At 26.9% G+C, this 13,200-nt stretch overlaps 1 long non-coding RNA gene across 1 annotated transcript; it reads right to left on the bottom strand.

Moving 5' to 3' along the window:
- Window positions 1–4,056: 4,056 nt before the first annotated feature.
- LOC145958833 (uncharacterized) lies at window positions 4,057–6,731 on the bottom strand. Its single transcript, XR_014434391.1, has 3 exons — window positions 5,828–6,731; window positions 5,212–5,292; window positions 4,057–4,797 (listed from the first exon to the last, which is right to left on the bottom strand). It is a non-coding gene; the product is annotated as an uncharacterized LOC145958833 (long non-coding RNA).
- Window positions 6,732–13,200: the final 6,469 nt, after the last annotated feature.

The following is a 13,200-nucleotide window of genomic DNA, read 5'->3' as shown; positions in this document are numbered from 1 at the left end:
TTCTAAACTCTATTACATTTCTCCATTACATAGCATTTTCTTGACTTTTCTTTGACTTTGTTTTTGTGCTTCCAAGTTGTAAGTTGTTGTTGTATACTTATGTTGTGATCATCAAAACTCCTTTAGGTTTCAAGCTCTCCTAAGCTCAACAGGATGAACAACTTTGAAAACTTCTCCTCTAGTCCTAGTGATCAACAACCCATCATCACAACACAATCACATAGTATTTATCACAATAGCTCCACTATCAAATCATTCATACAACATTATATACAACTCGACTGCAACAACCCATGCAACATCAACTAATGTGTCGTCATACATATACAACTCAAAGATCTCCAACAACTGAGGTTGAGCAGTCTAGGTGGCATAAAACCTACCGAATCCAACATTTGACCTATCTCAACCAGGTCAGGTATAGGGCATTGTTAGGAACTCCAAAGAGAACGAGGTATAGACAATAATAGGCGATTGCTCAGGTGTGTCACTTAGACTCGGAGGTCCAGTACTACTGTCAAGGCAGAAGGGTTTGGGTATGAGCCTACCACGACCTTGGCTTTCATAATCAATCCACATATGGAGTTAGCCCACCCACTGCCCTCCAAGTACCATGCACCCTCCAATAACTAGTCAAAGACTACATCTCTAACTAGATACCTTACTCAAATTGGTCATTCAACCATGACATGGATCGACTACTTCCATGTCGCCCACACAGTACTAAGAGATTCAACTTTAAAACAACTTTCAACTTATCACCTTAGTACTATGTATCTCAACATAGGACATATATCTTCACCATATGTCCCCAACTTTTTAACTTTATAACAATAGGCAACTTTACAATAATAGACAACTTTACAACTTTACAACAATAGATAATTGTATACAACTTCACAACAATATGCATCTTTATACAACTTCACAACAATAGGAATCTTTATACAACTTTACAACAATAGACATCTTTATACAACTTGAATAAACAACTTGAGAAACTATAGTCATCACAATATCAACTTTACGACTTCACAACTATAGACACCCTTCATTCAACTTAACAACAATGGTCATCTTGATACTTTAAATCAACTTAATGCAACTTAACAACTTTAAACAACTTTGCAACAATAATCTACTTCAACTTATACATCTCAAATTATTAATAATTCAACGATAGACAACATGTAAATAACTTAGTTTCATCAAACACACAACATATAAACAACTTAAGCCAACAACTACCCAACTCATCTTCATCAGGAAACTTAACAACTTTACAACCTTATAAACAACTTCAACAACATACAACATATTCAACACAAATTACAAATCAACCAACATATTTAAAGTTTATCTATCATGCCAACTTACACAATGTAAACAACATAAATCAACTTAAGCACCCAAACAACTTTCAACTTAACCAAATCACTTATTGTGAAATGGAAACCTTTACATAAAATAACATATCGGGAGTTATACTACTCCTATCAACCTTATCCTTATCTCATATGAAAGATAAGAAGATTTCCTACAACTGTTATGAAGACATTAAGTCCTAATTCCATCATCTACTTTGTCAAAACTTACAAAAACCTCAACCTTTTTAACTCGATCCGCACCAACAACTCAACCATTTCAAGAAAAAAAAACAATGCATAAAGTTTCCCTAACCTGAAGATTGGCTCAGAATAGCCAAGAGTTGAGAAGAAGCAGAATTTCCTTTCAAAGCTCAACCCGGGAACTTCAATCTTCCAAAAGTAAGCTTCCTAGTCCAGAGTCTTTCTCTCTAAAACTTCTCTCTAAGTTCCTCTCTTTTGTTTTTCCTCAACTGCATGCATGTGACCTATTTATAGGAGTCTGGAGTGGCCAGAATGACCCGTTTCGAATCTGGAACGACCCATTTTGCACTCCTTCATCATGTGTAAAACTCACATGTAAAATACCCGTTTTGGAATCAGAACGGCCCGTTTTGGAGTTGAGTTTAACTCATAATGACCATGTTTGGAATGACCCGTTCTGAACTAGGATTTATAGGCCTATTTAGTAGTTTGGAATGGCCCGTTCCAGTTTAGGAACAGTCCGTTCTTGATTACTAAATCACCCTTGTTTTAATAGTTTAGAATGACCCGTCTCAATTTGGGAACGCCCCATTCCAGTCTACTAATTACATTACAATCAACTTGTTAGATCATGATTAAAATTTTAGTTTTAATTAGAAGTTGTGCATATAAATTTATAAATTTATTTTTCTTCATGAGTTAAGATATATATTTTTTTATTATGTAAAATTCAACATCGCTTAAATTATGTTATTATTTTATATAAAGCACATATAAAATTATGATTTTATTCCAATCAAATATTTATAAAATATAATTATGTTATTATAGTTTATTACAATTAATATTAAGAAACTTATAGTTTATTTTTATATTTAGTTGATACTTACATACTCTAAACAACATATTAATTCATAATTAAGGGACATAGTTTGGTTAAAGTGACTTTTATATAAAATAATGAATAGTTTGTATTTATTATTTATTAATTTATTATGAAATATAAAAGTATATATCTATAATATATATAAAGATGATAACTTGATTTGGTGAATACATTTTTTTAAATGATTTTATCCTTAAATTTTTAAATAATAAAAAATAATTACCATTCAAAAGATAAAACTTGAACCTGAGATCTCAAAATTTGAGAACCAAGTGTAACACTAGTTAATCAAACACTCAATTAGCTTTGCATTAGAATTAAATAGTTATTTTAGGTTAAATATGTTATGAATAATAATTAGTGGCTTAATTAGTAGATGCTAATATTCATTATCAATCAATACCATTTATATTTCCGTTATGTATTATTCCCTTTATTATGTAATTGTTCCGTTACCACATGTACTTATAAATAGGTTAGTCCTCTCCCAAAGATAATATACTAGTCAGATTCTTTTCTCTATCTCATATTGTCTTATTTGTTCTCTCTATTTTTCTTTCTTTTATAACACGTTATCAGCACGATAGTCTTTTATCTATTGGTGTTGCAACTACAAGAGAAAGCTGTGAAGAATTTTCTTGAAGAAAATCATATTTTTCAAGACAAATATTTCAAGGTTAGCTATTCATTTTTCATAATAAGAATTTTATCAAATATTTGTATTGTTTACATTGTTATGAATCAAAGTACTCTTGAAGACATTATAGTAGTTCTGAAGACACTATTAAATAAAGAAATTCTTCATCTATTTTTGAAATGTCTAGAACACACTATCAAAGAAGAATGATAAAAATAAAAATTCTTCATGCATTAAGATTTTTTTTTCTCACCAGAAGTGGGAAAATGGTAAAAAAAAATGAAACCGAAAGAATAAATTTTCTCACTAGAAGTTAAAAAATAATATGAAAAGTGAAAAATAAAATAAATTTCACCAGAAATGAAAATTTTGATATAAATATATTATATTTTATTTGATCCTTTGATATAAATGAGGTCATCATCGGAAGTGGAATAATTTTGTAAATGCCATAATTATAATGTTGAATAATATCACTACAAAAAAATCAAGTTTTAGCGACCACCAAAATCGGTCGCTATTTAGGTTATTTCAGTCGCTGTTACGCCCAGCGACTGAAATAACGACCGAAAAAATCCGTCGCTAAAACCCTGGTCGCTATTCATAATAACGACCAAAATTTTTTCCGTCGCAAATTAGTGACTGAAAAAATCTGTCGCTATACGGTCATAATCCGTCGCTATAATATTGGTCTCCTAACTTCTCGAGACCAATTTTGCGACCAAATTTTTTGGTTGCAATTTTCGTCGCTATTTTTTTATTTATTTAATAAAATCATTTTTAAAATCAGTCTCTAAATCAGTCGCAAAAAACTTGAAATAACTACGAATAAATTCAGTCACTATTTCGGTCGCTAAAAACTTGAAATAGTTACGAATTAGTTCGGTCGCTATTTCGGTCGCTAAAAACTTGAAATAGCTACGAATTATTTCGGTCGCTATTTCGGTCGCTAAGAACTTGAAATAGCTATGAACTTTTTTGGTCACTATTTCGGTCGCTAAAAACTTGAAATAGCTATAGACTATTTTGGTCGCTATTTCGGTCACAAAAAACTTGAAATAGCTACGAATCATTTCAGTCTCTATTTCGGTCGCTAATGCTAACCAGTATTTTTAAATTCTTTTTAAATTATTAATTTATACCTGTTAATGAGTACGAAATTAACAATATATTCATTACACAATTTATAATAATAAACTAGAACATACTAAAAGACATAAAATATAACTTTCAATATGATATGTTAAAAACACGATAATAACATAAAACGTTTAAACTTCAACAAAGTAATAGTGAAATACAACAAAAAAATCCTGAAACAAGTAAAACAAAGAAGCTTGATTAAGGGTCTTCTGCTATCTCATCAAGAACATCATCAACACCATGCTCAGGATCATCTGGGGTAGTACTCGGTGGAGGAGGGGTTGGCCTTAAAGGGTCAATGTTGAGGTAGCGTAGTTTATACTGCATTTGCTCATCATGTTGTCGTATATGTTCTTCCAATGTTTTCTCCTTTGCTTCCTTTGCAACAAGCTCAGCATTTAATTTAGCTATCCTATTTTTCATTTCTTCTATTACCCCTGCAGTGACTGGTGATGGTTGTGACATAGAAGATTGTAGAAGTGTTGAGCGAATGAAAGCATCAGTCAATCTAGAAAGCCCATACAAGTTCCCCTTCGTATTCTTTTTAACCACCTGCAAATAAACTTCATGGAACAAATAGTTAAGATAACTTATATATACTAAAGAGCCAAGCCCATTCGTCAGATAATTGGTTTGGCCAAAGGCTTGAGCAATACTCATTAAACAACTTATACTAGTCACTTAAAGATGACTTCATGTTTCAGATATATATTATAGCATTTTTTTCATTTAACATACTCTTAAGCTATTGTATAATTAAGATAGAAAAATGCAGTTAAATTTAACATACTCTTAAGCTATTATCAAGTAATACAGTTGATTCCAGGTTTGGATAAGAAAGGTAGCAACATAAGGTCATGGTAAATGTTCCAGCATTTAAATTTGTTCATTTGCAATGTTTTGTCATTATAATTGCTATTAAGGAAAGGCAAAAACTACATGTCAAATGCAATCCAATATATTCCATTCTCAATTACCTCAATTTCCTTTGCTGCTTGCTCTCTAGAGATCTTCCGCTTTTGGAGAGAACAATTCAGAAAACCAATGCAAAGGATTCCCTTTTCAAATGGTAATACAATGAAACAAAAATTCTTAAAGTATTGACTAGGGAAGGTCATATAAAAAAAATACAGAGAAAGAAAGATCAACCCTAACAGAATATAGGTTGTACATCAATGATAGAACCCCGTCCAAAGGTTTATCATATATATATATATATATATATAGATATATATATATATAGATATATATATATATATAGATATATATATATATATAGATATATATAATATAAACATCAAATGTTTGTATAATCCCACATAATAAATGAATCTGAAATACACTAAGAAAGAAAATGACCAAATCACTTTTCAATTTCTTTCGCGCATTCCTTCGAACAATCGATAGGCGCAATAAAAATCAAAAGTTAGCTATTCCGGATTAAGACGAAAAAGAAGTGAGCTAAAACGAGGAAAACATTGCAACAGCGAAAACAAGAGCTGAAACATCCTCATTGCGAACGCCAGCGACGAAGAAACCACCGAAACACTTTCCGGATTAAGACGAAAAAAAAGTGAAAGGAAAACGCATTACCTTCACTTTGTCCTTCAACAGCTAAAGCTTGGAGGACACAGAGTGCTTGGGTTGTGAAACCCTATTTTGGTGAAACACGGGTTACAAATATTTTGGGAAAGTGAAAGGAAGCAGGGCCACTCTAAAATTAAAATACCTACAACGTTTATTTGTTTTTACATTTTTTTTCTGTGTTTTTGGTATTTTTAAAATATTTTAATATATTTAAATTTATACCTACTGTAAAATACTAGTAGGTAAATTAATTCTTTATGAGCATTATTTTTAATTTTAGTTTGTGCTTAGTTTATTTAAAATAAATAAATAAATAAACATTTATTTTTAAATTTAATTTCACTTGTATAGGATAATCATATTAATTTATTATCAAATTTTTAATTAGACTCACATCCTATTAACAATTAAAATTAAAAGCATTGGGTTGTTAGATTATAAAAATTAAATCATAATAAATCAAAAGATTATAAAAATTATAATTCAAATCATAATAAATAATTTGATATTAAATTTATTATATATTAAAATTAATTAAATATTTTTATCAAAGATATTGATACAGATATTAGATTTTATTTACTATATTTTTTAATCAAAAGAAATTCAATATTAAATTACAAGATAATAAAAATTATAACTAAAATCATAATAAATTTTCTAATATTAAATTTAGTATATATTAAAATTAATTAAATATTTGTATTTAAGAAATTGTTACAGATTTTAAATATTTATTTTAAGTTTTTATTTTATTAAATTAATTGAAAATAAATTATATTTTATCACTTTTTAATAAAGTGAGTGAATGATAATGAATTAAAAAATTTTAAAATATATTTTAATTAAAAATATTTTATCAATACAGTGACAAAATATTATAATAAATAATGAAATTAAATAAATTAAATTTTATAATAGTTATTTTTTTAATGATGCTAAATTAAATATTCTAATTATTTTATAATAAATTAAAATGAAAAGATAATAAAATATTTTAACTGATATTTCAAATAAAATATATTAAAATATTATAATCAAAAGAAATCCAGTATTAAATCAAAAGATTATAAAAATCATAACTAAAATTATAATAAATATTTGTATTAAAGAAATTGCTACAAATTTTAGATTTTATTTATTATTTTTTATAATCAAAAGGTTATAAAAATTATAATTCAAATCCAGGTAAATATTTTAATTAAATTTATTATATATTAAAATTAATTAAATATTTTTATCAAAGATATTGATACAGATTTTAGATTTTATTTACTATGTTTTATAATCAAAAGAAATCCAATATTAAATTACAAGATAATAAAAATTATAACTAAAATCATAATAAATTTTCTAATATTAAATTTAGTATATATTAAAATTAATTAAATATTTGCATTTAAGAAATTATTACAGATTTTAAATATTTATTTTAAATTTTTTATTTTATTAAATTAATTGAAAATAAATTATATTTTATCACTTTTTAATAAAGTGAGTGAATGATAATGAAATAACTAAAACTTTAAAATATATTTTAATTAAAAATATTTTTTTATCAATACAGTGACTAAAAATATTATAATAACTAATAAATTAAATAAATTAAATCTTATAATAGTTATTTTTTAATGATGCTAAATTAAATATTCTAATTATTTTATAATAAATTAAAATGAAAAGATAATAAAAATATTTTAACTGATATTTCAAATAAAATACATTAAAATATTATAATCAAAAGAAATCCAGTATTAAATCAAAAAATTATAAAAATCATAACTAAAATTATAATAAATATTCTGATATTAAATATTTGTATCAAAGAAATTACTACAGATTTTAGATTTTATTTATTATATTTTATAATCAAAAGATATCTAATATTAAATCAAAAGATTATAATAATTATAACTCAAATCCATATAAATATTTTGATATTAAATTTATTATATATTAAAATTAATTAAATATTTTTATCAAAGATATTGATACAGATTTTAGATTTTATTTACTATGTTTTATAATCAAAAGAAATCCAATATTAAATTACAAGATAATAAAAAATATAACTAAAATCATAATAAATTTTCTAATATTAAATTTAGTATATATTAAAATTAATTAAATATTTGTATTTAAGAAATTGTTACCGATTTTAGATATATATTTTACAGTTTTTATTTTATTAAATTAATTAAAAATTATTTATATTTTATCACTTTTTAATAAAATGAGTGAATGATAATGAATTAACTAAAATTTTAAAATATATTTTAATTCAAAATAATTTTTTGGTCAATACGGTGGCTAAAAGTATTATAATAAATAATTAAATTAAAAAAATAAATCTTATAATGGTTATTTTTTAATGATGAAAAATTAAATATAATTGTTTTACAATAATTAAAATGAAAACACTTTTTATAATCAAAATACACTTTTTGCAAACACTTACTTTCTCAAAGTTTAGAAAGTAAGGAATCATAAGCTTCTGTATTATATATGTATATACATTAGTTTCACTATTATAGCTTCTGTAACGTTGACATTTTAATAAAAAGTGCCACATCAATTGAGATTGTAATAAAAAATAAATAAATATGGAAAATTGCTTTGTATATTTTAGCTACCGAATTAAATTCGATTGCAATTTTTTTTATAATTTATTCAAAATTGGTCGCTAATTCCGTCGCAAACTATGTTTTCATGAAACACAATGAAACAACGACTGATTTAGCGATCCATTTTCTGGCTACCACTCTAATCCGTCGCTAATTTAGTCGCAAAATAGCGACCGATAAATTTCGATCGCTAATTTCGGTCGCTATTTTGTATTTTTCTTGTAGTGATATTTGAGGCACTTATAAAAATTATGACTAGCAAAGCGTGTCCTCAAGCCTATTTAGGTTTTGTGTGATTTCTTGAAAAGATTATGAGTTTTCCTACATCTGTAATTTGATATTGTTCATGATTAAATTGATTGTAATAAGCAATTTGTCATGTAATTGAACTCATGTGTTACGTTATTGAATCTTAAAGGGTTTGGTTTCAAACCCTATTGATATAATTGATATTATTTATTTTCATAATGTTATACGTCTATTATTTTAATTGATGGAGATATCATTGAATTATAATTTGATTGTGATTTGTACAAAAATATAGAATTTAATGAAATTATGATCAATGTTTATTTCCTTAATTTTTCGATACAACATTTATAAGGAGAATAATTTCCCTAATTTTTAGCATTATTTCTTATCTCCTTAAAGTCAACCTAGCAATGATATAAATATATTTTTATTAAATGATTTTTTTTAATAAGTATAATGAGAAAGATTCATTTTTTTTATAACGAAAGACATAAACAAGTTATGATTTTTTTTTCAAATGAATATATGATTGTGTTGTATCATTCATTTCCTAAAATGATAAAATAAAGTGTTAGTGAGATATGTTTTTAAACTTTCTTTTGTATGAAGCATTTATTTGTAGATAATATACATGAGATGATATAAAAAAAATTAGTGTAAATTTTGATATTAAATTGATGTCTAAAGATACATAACAAGAATGTCATTTTTATAATGATTTCTCAATTTAAAAAATGTATTATATTTTTCATACATCTATTTTGCTCTAGAAGTAGAAACATTTTTTTATATAAAAAAAGGATTAAGAAATATCCTTAGTTGGTTTATTGTTTCTCGAAGACTAAAACAAAATATTGAGATTTTTTTATGCAAGAGACCAATTTAACTAGCATTATTTCATTTCCTGAAGTGAATGTTCTAATGTATTATTTTTTGTCTTCTCATATTCAATAATGCGAGAAATTAATGTTATATGATACTACAAATATAATTAAAGGCATTAGAAGAGCTAATATATTATTACTGAAAGACACGAAGTTGCATATTAAAAATGCATTATATTTTTCTAAGTCTTATAAAAACTTATTGAGTTTCAAGGATATTCGTTTAAATGAGTTTCTTATTGAAACAAACAATGAAGGAAATGTAGAATATCTTTATACATAAAACTCCACTTGAATAAAAAGGAAGTATTGGAAAAAAAAAAATTTTTCTTATGGACTGTATTGCACGTATATTAATACAATTGAAACACATACTATTGTAAACCAGAAGTTTACAAATGAAAAATAAATTTGAGGTTTGGCATGACCGGTTGAGTCACCCTAAAACTATTATGATACGAAAAATAATTGAAAATTTATGTGGACATTTATTGAAGAACCAGGAGATTCTTCAATTAAATATTTTCTCATGTACTGCTAGTTCCCAAAAAAAGTTAATAATCAGATCATCACCAGCAAAAAATTGGGGATGAATCTATCTTATTTTTAGAACGGATACAAGGTAATATTTGTGGACCAATACACACCCCATGTGGACCATTTAGATATTTTATGATTTTAATTGATGCCTCAACAAGATGGTCACATGTTTGTTTATTATCAATTCGCAACCAGACATTTGCGAGATTATTAGCTCAACTAATTAGATTAAGAGCTCATTTTCCTGACTATCCAATTAAGAAAATTCGTTTGGATAATGCTGGTGAATTGACATATCATTCTTTTAATGAGTTGATTTTCCCAACATTAGGGGGAGAACACAAATATCTAGAAAAAGATATTAGTTGGAATGAATTATTACTATCTCATTTTGATCCTCGTACAAAATAATGTGAACTAGAAGTTCAAAAGATAATTCATTTGCAAAATCTAGCCAACCAATTACCAAATATATTTACAGATCCAAAAAGGGTGACTAAGTCATATGTACCAGCGGCTAATGCTCCAATAAGATTCGAAGTCCTTGTTGGCCAATTTAATACTACAAACTAGTCACAAATACGCCTGAAGCGTGGTAGTCCAATTGGTTCCAAGAATAAGAATCCTTGAATAAAAAAGGGAGGTAAAGAACAAAATGACCAAATTGAGAATGTAAAAACTCAAAAAGATTCCTCTAACATAACTAATATTTCAGTTCTAGAAGAAACTCAAGTACTTAAAATTATTGAAAATGAAGAGATCTCAATAAATTATGTCATGAATGGAATACGATGCAATCGAAACACTGTCAATATTGATGACGTGTTTGCATAAAATATAGCGCTAAATGTAATAAATGATATTGAGGATCAAGTACTAAAGTCCATTAATGATTGTCGACAAAGAAATGATTGGCCAAAATAGAAAGATGCAATTGAGACAGAATTAGACTCGCTTGCTAAGCGAAAAGTTTTTGGACCAGTACTACGTACACCAAAAGGTGTAAAACCAATTGGATACAAATGGATTTTGTGCAAAAACGAAATGGCAATGGTGAAATTGTGATATACAAAGCAAGACTAGTTGCTCAAGGTTTTTCACAAAGACCCGATATTGATTTTGAAGAGACATTCACATGTAGTGGATGCAAACACTTTTTGATATTTAATTAGTTTGGTTGTACATGAAAAACTTAATTTACATCTAATGGATGTAGTTACAACATATTTATATGGCTCTCTTGATGCTGACATTTATATGAAGCTCCTAGAAGGATTTAATTTGTCTGACGATGTAATTTCTAGAGAAGATTATTCGATCAAATTGAATAAGTCCTTCTATGAGCTAAAGCAATAAGGTCGTATGTGGTATAATCAACTAAGTGAATACTTGTTACAAGAAGGATATAAAAAAGATCCAATTTGTCCGTGTATATTTATAAAAAGATCTAAAAATAGATTTGTCATAATTGTAGTTTATGTAGATGACATAAACATTATTGGAACTCTTGAAGAGCTTTCAAAAGTAATAGATTGCTTAAAGAAAGAATTTGAAATCAAGGATCTAGGAAGGACAAAGTTTTGTCTAGGACTGCAAGTTGAATACTTAGAAAATGGAATTCTTGTGCATCAAGAAGCTTATATAACAAGGATGCTTAAAAGGTTTTATATGGACAAATCACGTCCATTGTGCACTCCCACGGTTGTAAGATCTTTAGATGTTAACAAAGATCCATTTAGACCCCAAGAAAAGGGTCAAGAAATACTTGGTCCCGAAGTACCATATCTTAGTGCTATAGGAGCACTAATGTACCTTGCTAATTATACACGACCTAATATATAACATTTGCTGTTAATTTCTTAGCAAGATATAGTTCTTCACCTACACGAAGACATTGGAATAGAGTTAAACAAATCCTTCGTTATCTTAGAGGTACAATGGATATGGGGTTATTATATTAAAATTTTCCCAAACCAGAACTAAATGGTTATGCAGACGTAGGTTATTTGTCAGATCCTCATAATGGTAAATCACAAACATGATATTTGTTCACAAGTGGTGGTATAGCCATTTCATGGCAATCTGTAAAACAAACCATATCAGCCACTTCATCTAATCATGCTGAAATTTTAGCATTACATGAGGCAATTCATGAATATGTTTAGCTAAGATCTGTGATTCAAGACATATGGGAAACTTGTGTTTTATCTTCTGGAAAAATGACATCGACAGTTATATATGAAGATAATACTACATGTATTGCACAATTGAAAGATGGATACATAAAGGGAGATAGAACAATGCATATTCTACCGAAATTCTTTTTTACTCATTATCTTCAAAGGAATGGTGATATAAATGTTCAACACGTCCCCTCAAGTGACAACCTAACAAATCTCTTTACAAAGTCACTTACAAGAAAAGTTTTTGAACAATTGATACACAAGATTGGACTTCATCGTCATAAAGACTGTGTGCATGAGGGGGAGAAATAAATATTTATGAATGATGTACTCTTTTTCCTTCACTAGGTTTTTATCCCAAAGGGTTTTTTCTAGTAAGGTTTTAATGAGACACATTCTAAATATTGGACATCCAAGGGGGAGTGTTATGAATAATAATTAGTGGCTTAATTAGTGGATTCTAATATTCATTATCAATCATTACCATTTATATTTCTATTATGTATTATTCTCTTTATTGTGTAATTGTTCCGTTATCACATTTACTTATAAATAGGTTAGTCTTCTCCCAAAGATAATACACTAGTCAGATTCTTTTCTCCATCTCATATTGTCTTATTTGTTCTCTCTATTTTTCTTTCTTTTATAACAAAATAATATATAATTTAATTGTAACATCCGATAATAGTATATCATAATGTCTAATTAAAAAATGACTTCTTTAGCCTGAATTAAGAATCTCTCTACTAGTAGATGCAATGAGAGTGACTCTTTTTCTCTTTTTAAAAAAAGTATAATTAATTAGTATAAAAAATATTAAATAATTATTATAGGTTAGATAGTATAGAATTTTATACAAAAACTTATAGAATTTTATCATAATTAATGATGAATTT

This window comes from Cajanus cajan, chromosome 6 (genome assembly GCF_000230855.2).
Source record: "Cajanus cajan strain Asha chromosome 6, NIPB_CcT2T_4, whole genome shotgun sequence".
Classification (NCBI taxonomy): Eukaryota; Viridiplantae; Streptophyta; class Magnoliopsida; order Fabales; family Fabaceae; genus Cajanus; species Cajanus cajan.
The sequence above is the reverse complement of the archived record's forward strand: the minus strand, read 5'-3'. Positions and strand labels throughout refer to the sequence as shown.